The sequence below is a fragment of the Gossypium arboreum genome, chromosome 1 (genome assembly GCF_025698485.1).
Source record: "Gossypium arboreum isolate Shixiya-1 chromosome 1, ASM2569848v2, whole genome shotgun sequence".
Lineage (NCBI taxonomy): Eukaryota > Viridiplantae > Streptophyta > Magnoliopsida > Malvales > Malvaceae > Gossypium > Gossypium arboreum.
Window position 1 is genome coordinate 31,526,348 of NC_069070.1, and position 10,421 is coordinate 31,536,768.

The 10,421-nt window shown below is 32.7% G+C and overlaps 1 long non-coding RNA gene across 1 annotated transcript; it reads left to right on the top strand.

The window, feature by feature from the left end:
• Positions 1–7,056: 7,056 nt before the first annotated feature.
• Positions 7,057–8,207, top strand: LOC128284037 (uncharacterized). The gene is made up of 2 exons (XR_008274344.1): positions 7,057–7,113; positions 7,924–8,207. It is a non-coding gene; the product is annotated as an uncharacterized LOC128284037 (long non-coding RNA).
• Positions 8,208–10,421: the final 2,214 nt, after the last annotated feature.

Genomic DNA, 10,421 nt, shown 5'->3' on the forward strand with positions numbered 1-10,421 from the left:
TTGGTTCTGATTTAGAAATTCTTGATCTATATTAGAAAAATACACTCATTTAGTCACTAATTACAATTAGGAAATTAAAAATTTACACCTTTGGTAAAATGACCATTTTGCCCCTATGCTCGAAAATCAATTTTTGTCGATTTTCTTCACATATTAAGCCTAGATGAACTCTTTTTACTCTTATAGCAACTCCAAATTCTCTCTATTTCACACACTTATCACTTATTTTGCAACTTGTGCAAAATAGTCCATTTAGGTGTTTCCATGCTAACTCATTTCACAAAAGTTGTTTATAAGACAACCAAGACTCATTTTCTTCCATAAAAACTCAGAAAACGACACAAATTCTTTCATGACAAAATCCTAAACTCTTGATCATTTGCAAAATAAACCCCTCATTAGAAAGCTCATGTTTCTAGGGTCTCAAAAATGTAAAAATCATTAAGAGAAACTATCAAAATCACTTATTTGAGAGGGCTCAAAGTTGCTGAAATTTTTGAAGCTTTCAAACCCCAACAATGGCTGATAATTTCGGTGGGAAGAGATGAGAAGAAAAGAAAGTTGACTACTTTTTCTATTTTAGTCAAAATAAGTCATACCAAACTTAAAGATTTTGTCCCCTCTTTGACTCTATGGCTGGGCAAACACTTTTAAAAGGGACTAATTACCCTTTAAAGACCCCTAATTTTTGGTTCTCTAGCTATTTGACACCTTTAGCTATCAATTTAGAACTTTTGCACTTTATGCGATTTAGTCATTTTTCGCAATTGGGCTTACAAACGTTAAAATTAGCTCACCAAATTTTTCATGTACTATAATAACCATGGTATGGCTCTATTTTAAAAATAAAACAATTCCTCCAACTTTGGATTTGTGGTCCCGAGACCACTATTCTGACTAGGCCTGAATCGGGCTGTTACAACAGTGGGTCAGTTTTTGGGTCCAGTTTCTACCGTATACGACCCATATGTTACACTGTGTGCCACCTATTAACATGCCTCCACCAGTTTTTTATTTTTATTTTTTGTTTTCATACAGTCTGTGTCAGAATACTAGTGTGGTGCTGCCTATGCACCACCCTCCACCCATTTGAATGTACCATTTTGGTACATAATTGTTGCAACATACCATTTACGTAATTTTTTTAATATTATTTATGTAAAAATCCGTTATTTTTATGTTGTTTTTTATTAATTATTATAAATTGTTTGTGTTTAGTTTAGTGTTTTGTGATTTTTATGAATGTATTTTTTTGTTTTTAAATTATTTTATAGTTATTTTGTTAGTAATTTCGATTACGTTATAAATTGTTTGTGTTTAGTTTAGTGTTTTGTAATTTTTATGAATGTAATTTTTTATTTATTTTAAGTCATTTTTTAGTAATTTATGGTTAGGTTATTAATTGTTTGTGTTTAGTTTAATGTTTATTGTAATTTTTATGAATGTAAGTTTTTTATTTTTTAATTATTTGAAAGTTATTTTGCAAGTAATTTATAATTAGGTTTTGTTCGTGTTGAGTTTAGTGTTTATTGTTATTTTTATGAATGTAAATTTTTAATTATTTTAAAGTTATTTTGTTAGTAATTTATGATTAGGTTATAAATTGTTTGTATTTAGTTTAGTTTTTATTGTGACTTGTTATAAATGTAAATTTTTTGTGTTTTAAATTATTTTAAAGTTTTTTTAGTAATTTATAATTAGGTTATAATTTTTTGTTTAGTTTAACGTGTATTATGATTTGTTATAATATAATTTTATTTGTTTTTGATTTATTTGATAATTTTTTTGATTTATTGAAATGTTGATTAAATTTATTTTTATATAATTTTATAGGTTGTTTGAAAGAAACTAAACAAGTATGTTTCTATTTTATTTTTGTCGTTTCTTATGTTTTTTATATTTAGATAGTTTATGTTTATTTTAATTATATTATTATTGTAAATTAACATAATTTTTTATGTAGGTAAAATATGATAATTTATGAGATTTTTATTGTGTTTTTTCTTGTGTTTTTGTTACTCATGTATTTACTATGTTTTACTTTGTTTTTTCCTACTCAAATCCAAATTATTTACTATGTTTTTGCAACAAACTAAATGAATTCTTTTTTTTAATTACAAATTTGCAACAAATTGTTTTTTTAATTAATAATGATGATCACATATCAACTACTATTAATGAGATGGTAATAAAATTGTTATTTGTTACTCATGTCATTTATGAAATTAAATTAGATTATATTAACTATTTTGCTAATTTAATAATGTCAGGGCCCGTACAGCTCATTGAGGGGTCGTGTTAATAGTGTAGGCTATCTGCTAGATGAACACCTCATGTCATACTTAGAGTTGTCGGATTCGAGTTAGCGACATTAATCCGGACCTTTGATTTGCAATACGACTTAATATCTGCTTTGGTCAAGCGATGACGTCTGGAGATCCACACATTTCACTTGCCGTGTTGGGAGTGCACCATCACTCTACAGGATGTTGCACTGTAGATCGGGTTCCCCATCGATGGGAATGTGGTCATGGGAGTAAGTTCGATCTCTAGGTTGATCGCCATTTGCTATAACTTACTTGGATGCTCGCCCAGTAAGGGAAAATTTACGGGTTTAAGGTTTTCATGGCTAAAGGACAATTTCGAGCATTTACTGAATACTGCCAGTGAATGGAAGGTGATGCACGCCGTTCAAGCTTACATTATGCACATTATAAGGGGTGCACTCATGCCAGATGCAAACGGAAACAAGGTCTACTTGATGTACTTGCCCCTATTATCTGATTTGCATAACATTCATTCGTACAGTTGGCGGTCCGTAGTGTTACCTATGTTGTATTTGAACTTTGTCGGATGACAAATCCTTCTACGGTGAACATAGACGAATGCCTCATATTGCTACAGTCTTGGACACTTTACCATATGCCATTCTTGGCATTGGTTAGTCACCAATTATATGTATTTCCATTCGTGAATAGGTGATGAGTTTTTACTCATTATAACAATTAGTTGACATTTTTTTTTCAAATGATATTATTCTAACAATTTGTTTTTGTAGATGGAGCACTAATCTGAGTATCGGAAGGTCATACATGGTCTCAGAAATTATGACGGTTATTCTCTCGTCTTCCCACGTCTACTCAAACCTATGGTGCATTAACGCACCCATTATCAATTTCCAGACAGTGAAGTGGTATCACAGTGATCTATTACTCGGTAGTTCAGTCGCATATAGTATATCCCGACACTGCCAGTATAGTTGGGGAACATCCACCGGATTAACAAGAGGGGGAAACATGCAAAATGATTAGGCGAAAATGCATGAAGAATATATTGTAACGTGGAACAACCGGTTGGGGCGAATATCTCAGATGGATAGTGCTTTGGATCTGCAACCCTCGTTAGAGAACATATAGTGGTACTCTGAGATGGGGAAACCATTTTTGTTTGGTGAACGGTTGATGGTAGTCCTCTCGCACATGACACAACTTGGGCAACCCTCCCATCCCTATCCCCTTCCACATCTGCTTCGTGCACCTGAGCCAAAGGCAAAGCCGGAGCTACATTCTGGAGATAGTTCTTATCATCCAGACTTGGGGACGATGACTAATTTCTGGGCTCTTCAGGCCACAAATATCATTTAGAGTTTGACAATCCCCAGAACGTGCTCTCGCATAGTGACTATCCATCCTTGTAGCTCATTGCAAGACGCATCGAAATCTTCGTACAATTGCTCTATTTTCATCTGTTTAACTACCATGCCTTCCACTATAATACTTAATACTGGACTTGTGCCTGCATTTTGATAATCAGTACCAAAACTTTAATGGTTTGCATGTCCTTCACCATTGGCATGATGCACGTACAGATGGATTTGGAATCAAGTTTTCAATGATCTTCGTACAGATGGATTTGGAATCAAGTTTTCAATGATCTTCTATCATACGTGTTAAAGTGTATATGTGAGGCCTAACAAATTTTTGAATCTCACACATCTACGACTTCTAGATAAATACGTCTCGTACCCGCCAATTGTAGCCTTCTGCCAATCTCCAACACTCCCCAATATATAATGTCGATTTAGACATTGCGAATTTGTAGTCCTCTAATATATTCATGCTATACCACTTAATGAAAAATATGCACTCTTCCTTACTTTCGAATCTTTGGCCCATGAACAACTCCTCAGGATCGGAATATACAGCCAACCGGTAAGCAGATAGTATATTAGGGTACTCTAGGAACTTGGCTATATGCGCCGCATCAGGGTCTATGAGCGACATGTGTGCCATAGGATTATTGTGTATCATAATACGTCAAAATCTAGTTCTCGATTGAAGATGCGTTGACATTTCCATCATTCGTTATTCACGCCTTCATCGTCAATATCATCAAAGACCTCATCCAAATCAAGATCACAATCACTATCGACCTCGTGATTAGAAGGATCACTACTATTGTATCCATCATCACCAACCACATCAGTCTCGAGTGCAACATTAAGATTGATGTTGATCCTGCGTATAGTCGATTGACCATCAACGTACAATATTGAAACCACCATACACAGCCTTTAAGTTTATGTTCTTCATCTAACAGAGTGGGATATTCAGTTGGCTCCACAACAACTAACTCAACAAATAACTAAATCAATGCATTTTGGTCACTCTGATTCCCACAATAAAGAGCGACCATTGTTTCCACGTCTTTATCTTCTACAAGTTCTGTTTCGGTGAATTTGATGGGATCTGTCGAAACTGTAAACTTGTAGAAAAGTTTTGAGATCCTTTTCCCACAATGTCTAACAATTTTTGCACTAATCATTTCCTTTATATCATCAAATGAGACATTTCTATTAAATCTCATTGCTATTTGTTGGCAACATTCAAATATACATTCCATGGTTGTCAAAATTACTCCATCGAAATAATCGCATATGAAAAACTAATTCTGTATCTTCCTCTGGGAAATTCTCTATATTAAATTCTGAATTCTCTTCAAATTCATCTTCTACAATTCAATTTAGCAATTCCTCAGGATCTTTTTTCTCTTCAATCTTTATAACGAGTATTGAATTTATAAATTCTCTAACTACTAATTTATCCATCCATGGCATGTCAAAAATATTTTGCTTCCTAGTCAACTTTCACGAACCTACACTTTGTCTCACTACTTTCCTTGCTCCATAAGAGATTATAAACTTCACGAAGTATATAACTATATTTCATACGTTTGTGGTACCAATGTCTTTCAAAGTTGGCCTAAAATAATTTGATGCTCCCATTCTATTAATGTCTCTCTAAGGGTCAAGTATTGCACTTTATTCTTTCTAATCAGTTCATAACCTTCCATAACACTTCTTGCATCTTTTGATTTACGGTAATAAGGTTTTGAACGATGTTTTTTTTTTTTCTGGTTTCATTTTGTAATCTTGCAATTCTCTCATCATCTTGTCAACTTTCTCCCTTTGTGCTGAAGCTGTTATCTAATTAGGCAATATCAGATTTATTGCCATTTCTACCAAAATCTATTACAAAAAATAAATTTTTTTCTCGATTTTTAGTTTTTATCTATTTTCCTCTGGTGTCATCACTAACCAATAATTAATTTATAATACTTACTAACAAAATAACTTTCAAATAAATTAAAAATATTAAAAGATTACATTCATAACCTAACAAATCACAATAAACCCTAAACAAACAATTAACCTAATCACAAAACTTACTAACAAAATAACTTTAAAATAAATTAAAATTAATAAAATTTACATTCATAACCTAACAAATCGCAATAAACATCAAACTAAACAAATAATTTATAATAGTAACTAACAAAATAACTTTAGAATAAATTAAAAACAACATAAAATAACAATAAACAAACTACACAATGCTAACAAAAGAATTTATCCCCATCATAATCCATTCTATTTAAAATAAAAATAAAAATACCTTATCTTATTTTTTCTTCTCTTTTCTTGCTTTCTTTCTTTCTTCTCCCTCTCTTCTTTCTTCTCTTTTGCTATGTTTTCTAACCCTAATTCTATTCTTCACCAGGACCATTAAATAGGACCCCAAAATTGTTTCAATGATGTCGCCTATGTAATATCCTGATTTTGGGCCTAGTCGGAATAGTGGTTTCGTGACCACAAAATCCGAGATATAAATAATTATTTTATGATTATTTTAAGGTCTATGATATGATTGCATGATTGTGTGAAAATTTCGTGAAGAAATTTTATGCATAAAGTGCTTAATTTGAAATTTGGGACTAAATTAAATAAATTGCAAAACTTGTGTTCTAGAAGTATTTTGCATAAAATTGAATTAGATTATTAATTAGAGGTCCTTAAAGAGTAATTTTACCAATTTCTAATTCTATGGACAAAAATTGGACATGGATGGAATTTTGGAAAGTTTAGTAGTAAGGGCATTTTGGTCATTTAGGGTAAAATGAATTAAAATACAAAATTAAAAGCCAATTTTGCTCATCTTCAACCCCATGGCCGAATATAGCAAGGAGAAACCATGGATAGGGTTTTCAAGCTTCCAAGCTCGATTGTAAGTCCGTTCTAGCCTCGCTTTTAATGATTTTTACGTTTTGGAGTCCCTAGCTCGATTTAGCTTATGCTAGCAATAATTTAACCTAGGGTTTATATTTGGAAAAATACCCATAGGTGAAATTTGTGTATTTTGGTGTTTTATGATAGAATATGAGGTTTTAAATTATGTTAGACAACTTGTGCTACTCGGTTTTAAGTGAAAACGAGCAAAAGGGCTTAATCGGTAAAAATACCTAATAGTCATAAGTACATGTTAGAGCGAGAATTTGATGTTGCCATAGAAGGGAAAAATGATCAGCATGTCATAAAACATAAGAAAATAGGCTGAATTTTAATTTACGAGCTTTGGGGCAAAAGTGTAAATATGCAAAAGTTTAGGGGCAAAATTGTAATTTTTCCAAAATATGATTTTGGGTCAATTTGAATAATGTGAGTCCTAATTAGACTATATTTTAAATGATAGAGCAAGGAAAACTGAAATTCGGGCTAAAATGGGAAAATACCAAGTTGTGGACGAAATGGTAAAAATAGCCATTTTCGCATACGAGGTAAGTTCATATGTAAATGTTGGTAACATAGTTATTATTTTAAATGTTTTAATGTTTTTAAATGATATGATAATTATTATGAAATATTATACTTGTGATAATTGTTTGATAATATGTCAAATTATGTGATATACTTGGAAAATATGAAATACTACCGAGTATCAGTATCGGCATTCCGTAGAAGATGGTTGAGACACATGATTGGGAAAAGGTCCGTTGAACCTTAGGAATGGATTAGGATACAAGTGACATGTCACTGGGATATTTGGGCATCCGAACTCGTTGAGTTGAGTCCGAGTTCACTTATGGATGCGAGCGTCCGAACTCGTTGAGTTGAGTCCGAGTTCGTGAGATGTAACTAGGCATCCGAACTCGTTGAGTTGAGTCCGAGTTCACTTATGGATGCGAACACCGAGCTCGTTGAGTTGAGTCCGAGTTCACTTATGGGCGGGTTACATGGTAGCTTGGCTACATATGTGGCACTTATGTGCAAACTTTCCATGTATCCAATTATATTCCGATGTGTTCAACGGGTAAAGTTCTACTCAAATGGAGGAATACTCAAGATGAAAGGGACGATTGGTAAGTGTTGTGAAATGGATACTTTGAACAGGTATGTACTTAACCCTCGGGTTGAAAACTCGATATAACAACAATATGGTAAGATGATAAATGAAAAGGTGATATGAATGTCTTGGTGATGATTATGCAAATGATGTTTTATGTTTGCTTATATGGTTATGTTACTTGCTATTTGCATGTGAGCTTACTAAGCATTTATGCTTACTCCCTCCTTTTCATTCCTTGTAGTGTTGACAAGCCAGCTCGGAAATCGAAAACGGTCGGAGGCACGCTCACACTATCCGTATACCATCTTGGCATAATGGCTTGTATATTTTGAGTATGGCATGTATAGCATTATAATCATTTTGTATATATGGTCTTATGATATGGTTATTGAGTGGTATGGAAATAGAAATGCTTGGTAATGATTAGCCATTGGAATGGCTAATCATGATCATATTTGGTATTATGTATGTCAAATTGCTAGCTAATCCATGGAAACCATGAAATAGGTAAAATTTACCATAAAATAGATTCAGACAACAGCAGTGACGTGAGTTTGAAAAATCACTAAAAATAGTAGAAATGGAATTAAATAATGAATAAGTTATGGAATCGAAGTTTGATGAGTCTATTTTCATATGGAATAAGCGAAACAGGTATATGAGCTATATTTTATGAGATGTTTAAATTTTTGTGAAACAGGGCCAGAGCAATTTCTGGATCCCCTGTTCTGACTTTGGAAATTCACCATAAATTTTACAAAGATAATTAGAAGTCACGCTTTATATGTACAGATTCCTTATTGAGTCTAGTTTTATTAGAGACAAACGGAATAGTCATTGAAGCTCTGTACAGGGATATATCTGATTCGTAATACACAGAGGTCAGAGTAGTTGAACCCTGAAACAGGGAGACTTTAACTAATAAACTGTACTAATTGGCCCAACTAAAATTCTAGAAAAAATTAGTAGATATATATATGAGTCTAGTTTCAGGAAAAATTTACGGAATTGGATTTCGAGTTTTGTAACTCGAGATATGATTTTAAAGCGACTGTGATGCAGTTAGCCAGCTTGTCTGGAAATTTTAAAATGAATTGTATGAGCTGTTTAATTAATGAATTAAGTCTGTTAACACCTCGTGTTCAACTCCGAAGCAGTATCGGGTATGGGGTGTTACATTTAGTGGTATCAGAGCAGGTTTAGTCGGTTCTCGGACTAACCTAGCATGTGTAAAAGTTTAGCTATACATGCCATCGATCGTGATAGTGTGATGTCTTTCGACGCGTATAAGTACCGTCTTATTTAGGCAGGTACTCTCCAACCGAAATATGCCGACCATGTTCAATGTTATGTGAAGATATTTGAGTAAAATTATGATTATGATAAGTCTCGGTTCAAAAAGTATGAATAAAGTTTATGATACATATGTGATAATATGTGAGATGAAAGTTCATGTTGTGATAAATATCCATATTTGCTTAATGCTCATACGATGTAGTGTATGTGGCTTACTTGATAAGATGAACGGAATAAATAGAAAGTAGTAGAGGTATGAATAAAGGTCATAATATCATAATACGGATGAAAATGTCCTTGTCTTGATTGGACGTTAAATGTTGATGAATGTTAATGATATACAATTTTTTATGAGATAAAGGATTATAATGAAATGAACTTATCTATGTTAAATTGTTGGACTGAATTGTATGATTGTAATGATATGTACATGATGATGCACGAAATGAAAGTTGTGATTGTGATGCAAATATCTATGTTTGTTTGGCCTTATATAATGTCATGAGCATGAATTAATTTAATTAAATGAATGGATAAATAAAGTCATCTAGAAAACATAGAATGTATGCATAAGTATATTGTCTAAATGGGACAATAGGAAAATTGGTGTAAGCCAACATGAATGAATGACATGATTTTGATGATATTACTATGATGATGGAAGTTGTGTCATATGTGTATGTATAAGAAAGTCGAGTCAGAGGTCCTACAACCCCTCCCCCTTACCAAAGTGGTACTTATAATGGAATTTCATGAGATTTGTATTGAATAAGTTTTCTGTTGAGAACCCAAAGAGTTCAGTGATAGAATAATTATAAGTATGATCCGAGATTGAAAATGAGCTGATAAGTAAAGTCGAGCCGAAAGTATCGGATTGATATAAAGATTATTGGAATTATGCATTGTCCAGTTAGAGAAGGAATTCTCTTTGGTAAATCGAATTACTCAAGTGCAAGGTCGAGAAAAGTGTAAATCGAAATTTATTCAGAACCGACATTCTTTAGTGAATGATTTAATATGAAATTTGTGTGGCAGAACTAGTTGGGGAAATGATATTTCAAATGTGAATTATCTGAGTGTGACAGTTATGACCGGACAGATTTAGCGATCTCTTTTGAGATGTTCTATGTGATCACCCGTTCTCGAAATATTTCTATGGCTATTGATCTTGAAGAAATTCTTGTTATATGGGAATGTCTTCTAATTCGGTGTTGGATGAAAGCATTGGTAGTCTGATTGGTTTATAATTTATATTGCTCTATTTCATCGGGTATTCTATTTCATTTCATCGATAAGAATTGATGAGAGAATTCATATGACATTATGATTCTTTTTTCTACTTGATGCTTCATCGATATATATGTATGGGAAGATATATTGATCTTGTTATATTTGATTTCAGTGGGATTAAATGATGTTTTCTTTTGGACTTTCTTTCTTTGA